At 42.3% G+C, this 7,872-nt stretch overlaps 1 protein-coding gene across 3 annotated transcripts in view; it reads right to left on the bottom strand.

Annotated features, from left to right (window-relative positions):
- Positions 1-4,019: 4,019 nt before the first annotated feature.
- Positions 4,020-7,872, bottom strand: part of TRAPPC11 (trafficking protein particle complex subunit 11) — a 35,874-nt gene continuing 32,021 nt past the window's right edge. The window contains exons 30-32 of one of the 3 annotated variants that reach the window (XR_012633615.1): positions 5,111-5,217; positions 4,853-4,927; positions 4,020-4,542 (exon numbers count right to left, since the gene is read on the bottom strand). The gene's annotated coding sequence lies outside the window, so the exon portion shown is untranslated. Of the gene's footprint in view, positions 5,218-7,872 lie in introns of all 3 variants that reach the window. The other 2 variants (XR_012633616.1, XM_074905805.1) reach the window with 2 other exon arrangements.

Raw genomic sequence — 7,872 nt, 5'->3', positions numbered from 1 at the left:
TGACATGCAGAGCAATATGCGTGGAGTCCGTGGGCACCCACAGGGCTCTGGCAGCGAGTCCTGTGCCTTGCCTCACACCCTTACCCATGGGCACCCTCAGGGGAAATCTGAAAGCTCAAAAGAGTATAGCTGACAGCAGAGCATGAATGGTTGCACATGGAACTCACTGAAATCAAAGATGGAAAAAGTTCAGCTTAAGGTGTTGGAGTGATGAGGGACCCAGCAGATGCACTGCTCCACCAGAGCTGGTGTAGGTGGCCCTTGGAGCTTGGCCTCCATTCCAACATCTTTCCCTTCTCCAGGGCCAGAGGATAAGACGGGGAAGAAGGAGGTGGCAGCCAGGCCAGGGTAGAGGGGAGACGGCTGGGTTGTCCCTCTTCCTGGGGGTCAAAGCCATGAGCAAGACTTCTTCAGGCCCCAAAGCAGGCAGCAGTACTTCACAGCTGGTGGTCCTCACTCCTCCCAGTCTGCAGTACCTCAGGGTCTCTTGTGCCTTCCACTTTCCACGGCCTATCAGGTTTTTCTTTCACACTGTTTAACAATTGCAGCCCCCAGCATTCAGGTTTTCCCATAGCGCTGCATTAATCTTTCAACAGATCTGGGCCTTTATCCACCATTTAAGAAGATTTATGAAGATTTTACTGCTCTTAACTTTACAGTAATGTCCTTCTTTGCCTCAGCTGAGCTGAGGTGTGATTATTTCCACTTGATCCCTGTGCAAACCTGGGAGAGAGGTGTCTGTTTCTGCTCGGGAGCACAGCAGATGCCCCCTGGATTCCATGGCAGCATGCCTACCAGGGAAGGAGCAGCAGTATATGCTGCCATAGGCATTTTTGATCTTGTGTCCAGCCCTGGACTGGGCTGTGGACATGGCTGGGTGCCTTGGCAGTGTGAGCATATTCCAGATGTGCATGAAGCCTTGCTGAGGGCTGGTAGGGCAGAGTATCTTGCTCATGTGCGTTCTCTGAATGGCAACCGCTTGATTGCAAGGAAAATACATAGGTAAGTCTTTAGCAGCACCTGGTTCACCCCTTCACCAATCAGCCCTCAGCAGCAGCACTCCAGGCTACAGCACTCACGCTCGCACCTCATCATGGCTTAGCTTGAGGAGGAGCTGGGGTTCATCCCTGCCAGGGAAAGCCCCAGGGGATGTCGCCTGCCGCAGGGTATGTAAGGCCATGCGAGGGTTCAGGGTGGCCTGGCTGTGGCCGCTGGTGCGTGCTGTCTGCAGGAGCCCCTACACCTCCCTCCTGCAATGCAAACAGCTCAGAGCACACTAGAAACTAAACATAACAGAGAAGCAGAAAAATACAAGATTTATGTAAGTTTTGGGGGCTTGTCTTTCTGGAAATAGCTGTACAAAATCAATCACTGGTGTGCATATACCCTCAGGAGACTTTATAAGAGAGGCATCCCTGCAGCACACCCCCTCCTTCCAACAGTAATGCAGACTGCGGCTCCAGGACACAGCAAACTCAGAGCGTAGCTCACCATGCAGGACCCGTTCACCACACAACCAGTTCCTGTTCTTGGTGCTAGCTGGCTTTCCAAGGCCAGAGCAAGGAAAATACCCAGCTGATTTAGAAATGCCATGTGATAACTAAAATGTAATTTCATTATTTTGCAAGTTATCAGCAGAACAGGTGAGGGTCGGTACAATGTCTGAGCATCAGCACAGGATGGGGAGGGAGCCTGAGGCATGCCTTAGCCCTGTGGGCTGCAGATTGTCTTAACTTCCAACACAAATCCATAGCGCAGACCAAGGGCACCAGTGCTATTGGGAGAAAGACAGTCTACAAGCAAGAAAAGGAAGTTTTAATCAAGTATTTACCAAGTGTCATTAACCCAATGAGAACTAAGAGCTTCATAGAAAATTATTTCTGTGAGGCTTAGTGAAGTGCAAGTAGAAAAGACCATCCTTTTCTTTTTTACCATGAAAAAAATCACCACACTTAAGAAACTGCAGCATGGGCTGTAGCTGCCCCAGGAACGTGTGCTTGGGGAGCGCCCGGCAGTTTGCTCCTGAGCGGGCAGGAGCAGTGTCTTCCTTCCAGCCTGTGGGCAGGGGGTAGGGAAAACTCCAGGAGATCCAGATCCTGGTTTGCAGGGGACAGCCATTTGTTTTACAGCCTAAGAAGGTATGTTACTTGCACTAAGGCCATACAGCAGAGTTCAAACAACCAGCATTTGTTGATCTCCTCATATGGATAAATTTATCAAACATCACATTAATTTACCTAGAAATAGGACAGCAATTGCAAGTCAAAGTTTACCACAATGATTTGCATTACAGTAAGAAACATGAAGCTTAATCGTACCTGTACATCTCTATTTCCTTATAGAAAATGCTATGTCCTTTTTTCATTGTGGGTAGCTGCTGATAGTGCTTGTAAGTGATGCGGTTTTTCCCCTAGCAATGAAATCCTAGGTAAATCCCACATGCTTTGCTCAGCAGTGCACATTTCATCCCATGGGGTAACCCTGGCACAAATAGAATCATGCCAGATTCCCCTGTGTGCAAATAGGCACAGCTCCTTTCTGCAGTGAAGCAGCATCGTGTCACTCCTGCAAAGAGCACAGCCTCTTAGGGACATGTAACTGACCTAGGAAATAGAAAAACATTTCTGCTAAAATTATCCTGTGTACTCAGCAGTACCTGGCTGACGGGAATAAGAGCATTACTCGCTCACTACTTAAAAACTCATTCACTGAATTCATTAATCATTCTTATCAGCATCCCCTTCATTCCTGGGCTATAAGCATATTTGAACTAAGAACTTCTCAAGTGCAAATCCACTCTGAGTGATGAGTATCTTCAAGGTCATAAATTAATGCAGGCAATTGTTATGTTACCTACATAAAAGTCTTCAGTGGAGGAGCAGTGACCCTGAGAGAGAGACTTCATTAAAAGATAACGTTTGTCTGACCTCTCTGCAACCTCCTAGCCAGGCAAACGTCTTATAAACAGGTTATTTTGTAGCAGTAGAGAATAATTAACATTTTCCTTGTTATAAAGAGACTGGTAGTTGAAAACTGGACTAAAATATCTTTGTTTTGGTTTTAGCTTCCTAATGTTGGCCCACACAAAAACCATCACACGAAAAACCAAATAGTAAGAATTCTAATATTTTCAAGTCATTTCTAATTTCCTTCCATCTGTGATTACCGTATATGTTTTGATATTTATTACAGCTGTTTGTTTTGTCACTTGTGGACTGTCTTGAGAGAGCACAGCTCTTACAGGGAATCTGTTACTGACCACGTATGTCTGGGTACCGAACTTCCAGGAGATGTTAAGGTGGGATTCTCTGATATCAATAACAAAACAGAGGATGTCTGTTTATATATATATATATATATTTATATATACACACACGCGTGTGTACATATATGCTTACGCCAGGCTTATAGCTGGTGACTCTGGGAGAGACAGTGTACTGACTGCTGTGAAGCATCTCCATGGTTTTGCTTACTGTTTAGGGCTGAAGCAGGTACTTTCAATAGCCCCAGCTGAGGCTGCAAGGCAGTCACTCCTACCACCCACAAAAATAGGTGGCAAGAAGATTTCTAATACGGCATCATGAAATCAAATGGTGCAGAAAAATCAGGCTAAGTTCATCCCATGTAGCAGGCTAATGGAATATCTTCTGTGCAGGTCAGAGAACTGAAATACAAAGGGTTTTATCCTCATTTGGGTATTCATTGCTTTTTACTGGAATTTATTTATTTCACTAGCATACATAGGTGCATGTACATATACACGTATGTATATATACATAATAAGAACCATCTGGATTCAACACATTACATATAGTTACTTATTAAAATAGTTTGGGAAATTAATAATTTAAGTACTGGTACTCAAAAAAATATTTAAGTATGGGAAACCAAATATTTTTAAAAGTTCAAGCTTTTCCTTTAATGACTTTAAAATACTCAAAAAACCACAGTAATTGCTAAAGCATGCAGATAAGACAGAAAAGCTGAACATTTGTATGCAAAATGGTTTACAGGGAGAAAGTATGTGCATGCTCTAAAGTACAAATACTGTTTGAAGATGAAGAGTTAAACTTTTAGAAAGAATAACTGAAATCTTAGCCTGAAGGTCAGCTTCAAATGTCCCAGTGGAATCAAATACTATGTAGCAACTCCTAAATTCAGGCAAAAAAGTGACAGCTACAGGTTTACATTTACTTTCCAGGGAGAAATTTTTGACTTCCTGATCTCCCTGTCCCACCAACAAGTTCAGACTACAGTAACTAGCATGCATATTTAACATAGTTTTGCATTGATACAACACATCCTATCAGCATGGCTATATAAACTTCATTGCCTTTGCACAATATCATGTTCCCCAGCAAATTATCTAGAGATCTGGCAAGGAAATTTGACATAATTTTATTGAAAAAGCTAGAATAAAATATTTACATTCTGTTCAGGTGAGGGAATTTCTACTATCTTAAATAGATTTTTTTAAATGCCCAAAAGATTTATTTAAATATATACATGCCTGGGTTTAGTTATCCAGCACTTGACATCTCTCTGGAAGTAAGAAAAATGACAACACTGAGAAATGTAGAGTTTTGCTTTCTTAAAATCTGATTTATTCCCATTAGTATTTGCAACATATGCTCCTTCCTCACCTCCCCCCAAATTAAAACTGCTTCTGTAAGGCTTGCAAAGATAAAGGACAAACAAGATTAGTCAAGCTTATTCTTTTTCATTTAGCTTATCATGCTCAGGTCTACCCTAATGTGACATGCTGCACTGTGAAATGAAGTTCCACTGGCAACAAGACAACAAACGTGAAGCCTTCTGCAGTAGAAGGTGAGGAAGATTTGTTACTTCTAACCTGAGGGGCTTTAAGATATATGACCAGATATGTGTCCACCAAGGTGGGAGGCTTTCCCAGCTCTGGATGACAGCCCTTGGTGTGCGAAAGAAGAGGCAGTTCAGAAATTGGATAAAAAAAGGAACAGAGCTCTTTTAGATGAATTGTCTAGAAGGGTCAGAATTGCTTTCTCCCAGAAGGACTTTGAAATAGAGGAGAAAGAGCGAGCTACCATCTTTCACATGCCCATGTATGTGATCATGCACACGAGTTACACACCATGAAGAAGCCACAGTTAACTGATAGGTAACCATCCTTTCTCCTGTGAGCTGTTGTCCCTATGCCTGGTCATGCTGCAGGGGACACTGAACGGTCTCCACTGGTCTCTGCAGAGGAAACAAAGACAAGTCTCAGAGCTACATTAAAACTGGAAACTTCTCCGAGTCCTGCACCATGCCTAGGTATTTCCACAGCAGGAGAGTACCTATACACATTCCCATGCAGGGCAATGCCAAGCAGTATTCCCTCCTAGTCCAGAGACTGAGGGAGCTCTCTCAGAGCAGGCTTTTATCACAGAAATCCACAGGCACAATCTCACAGCAGGTCCCAATGCAATCTGCAGTAGAAACAAAATAAAGGTTTTCCCAGGTGTGCTTTGCCCTGAACAAGCAGAAAGCTACGACATGTCTGGCATCCAAGGTGCAAAGGACATTTTAGCCGTAGAGTTCTGGGATCCAGGAAAGGCAGCAGACGAATTAGTTCCCTGCCTAATTGCAAAAATCAGAGCTCATTCTGGAGAAAGCTTGCAGAACTTTTGATGAAAAAAACATATCAGGAAATACAACAACATAAACGAGATCAAACAGAAGGTCACAGTGATCTCTGGAAGCAAGTACTACCTATCTACACAGGTAAGCGAGCAAGAAAGCACACTGCCTGGGTTTGAAGGGAACCTTCAAGTGATCTTTTTGAGAAGTGTGGACCTCCCTCCTGCTGACCCCCCTCCGCCAGCAGAGGAAGGGCAGTCACGTTCCACCAGGATGGCATCCTTGCCAGTAGAGAGAGATGACATCTCAGAAGCAGAGCAGAACACCTGGGATAAGTTTTGACCAGTTTGCATATTTCAGGACCAGTGTGTATTGATATTATCTGAAGTCACCTTTTTTTTTTTCCAGTATCTTTTCGATATTATCTGAAGTCACCAATTGTTTTTGGAGACCACACAGAAGTATAGCCCAGCATACTAGCCCTTGAGTTTACCAGGATTAAACAGGTCATAGGTGGCACTTAACACTTCCCTGGGGTTTGCTCATACCTCATTTAAAAAAAAAAACAACAACCAAAACTCCCACAACAACAACCTGAAAAAATACTAGGATTTATTTTACCAGAAGCCTCAAAGCAGCTGAAACTTTTTTCCTCTTATCTATCCTCTTACGCAATCTGTGTAACTATCCAGAATTTGAGAAAGCTGAACACACATAGTCACAAGTCCTGCACAGGTCTCCATTCTCCACTTCGGTTAATCAGGTGAAATGCTTAGTCCTTGCAATAGAGCAGAGACTACTACTATCAGCACTATCAGTCTCTTGTCAAAAGCATCCCTGGAGTAGGACTGGGAAGGTAGGTTGGGCTAGGATATCCACACTCACTGTTGCTCTCCTTTAGACTAACTTCTTCACTGAAAAGACATGAAGGAGCAGGAGCTCATTGTTTCTTGGAAAAGGGAGTAACAGAGCAGGTTTAAGGAACGAGGTGCTTTTGATATGTTTTTTTCTTCTTCCTACTCTACACATGGCAACCTCAAACCATTCAAAGTGACTGATAAGGTGGAAGTATTCCTACCTAGAGACTTCCAATTTCCCAAGTAAAGGCAGAGAAAGCATGGAAGCGTCTTGTTTGTTAGGACATGCAAAAAAAGAAAGCTGGCAGAACCTGCAAAAAAAGAAAGCTGGCAGAACCTGCAAAAAAAGAAAGCTGGCAGAACCTGCAAAAAAAGAAAGCTGGCAGAACCTGCAAAACCCCTGTATAAATTAACAATCTAAGAAGACATCATGCAAGATGCTAAGAACTGATCAGGATTAAAAACCTTTCTTTTAATCCTTCACTTCTCCTGAACTTCTTATAACTAGAGTTTAGTGGTCACAAGCGATGAAGAAATTATATAGAGTATCTTTCTTTGCTCCAGACTTCAGTGTAGGCCAGGAGATCTTGAGGGGATGGGACATGTTCCTCCCCTCTCACGCACCTGGTAGCGTAAAAGGGGAGGAAACAATACTGCTAGGGCTCAGCCTCCAGCTCATTAGCAGTCTGAACATGTTGATCTCAAACTTTTTTCCCCTGAAAGCTATTTTTAAACTAGTCTAAAAGTAGTTTCTCTTTTCTTTGATGCTTAATTAGTTCCAATTAAAACAGACTATGTATAAGTAGTATATGTTGAAGTTTGAATGGTGCTCATCAAAATACAGTAAACGATAAAAAACTGTACTTAAAAAGGGCATATATATTTCAGTGTATCTCCTCAAGACTTCCAAAGGGATTTGGTTTATGAATCACAAACATTCCCCTCAGCATTAGAGTCTTATGAGTCAGGAAGATAGTCATCATTAATCACTTCTCAAGCATTTTTAACAAGGTGGTTCCTGCTTGCTGCATGTTTTCATTCACATCAGTCATTTACATAGCATAAAAGGTGTGCCTAGCACTTTACAGACAACTAAGACAAAAATCTTTGCTTTGTAGTATTTACAGCTACAATAAGATCACACAGAACAAGAAAAGATTCTCTTCGCAAATGAAAAAAAGAATAGAAATTCCAACTATGGCAAAGTAGCGAGCAATTTTTCCATGGTGTGAGATTAAGTTTTCATTTCTGTATTTCTGTACTATTTTTATATAGTTCCTACTTTTACTACTCACCATTTTAAGTAGAAACCTATTTACACAATTCACTTAAGACTTTAATATCATTGTAACCATGAAAGCATTTTATGCCATCCCCTTTCTCAAAGGAATGCAAATCACTATTTTGCTGTTAGACT

Source organism: Athene noctua, chromosome 4 (assembly GCF_965140245.1).
Source record: "Athene noctua chromosome 4, bAthNoc1.hap1.1, whole genome shotgun sequence".
NCBI classification, from domain to species: Eukaryota; Metazoa; Chordata; class Aves; order Strigiformes; family Strigidae; genus Athene; species Athene noctua.
The sequence above is the reverse complement of the archived record's forward strand: the minus strand, read 5'-3'. Positions and strand labels throughout refer to the sequence as shown.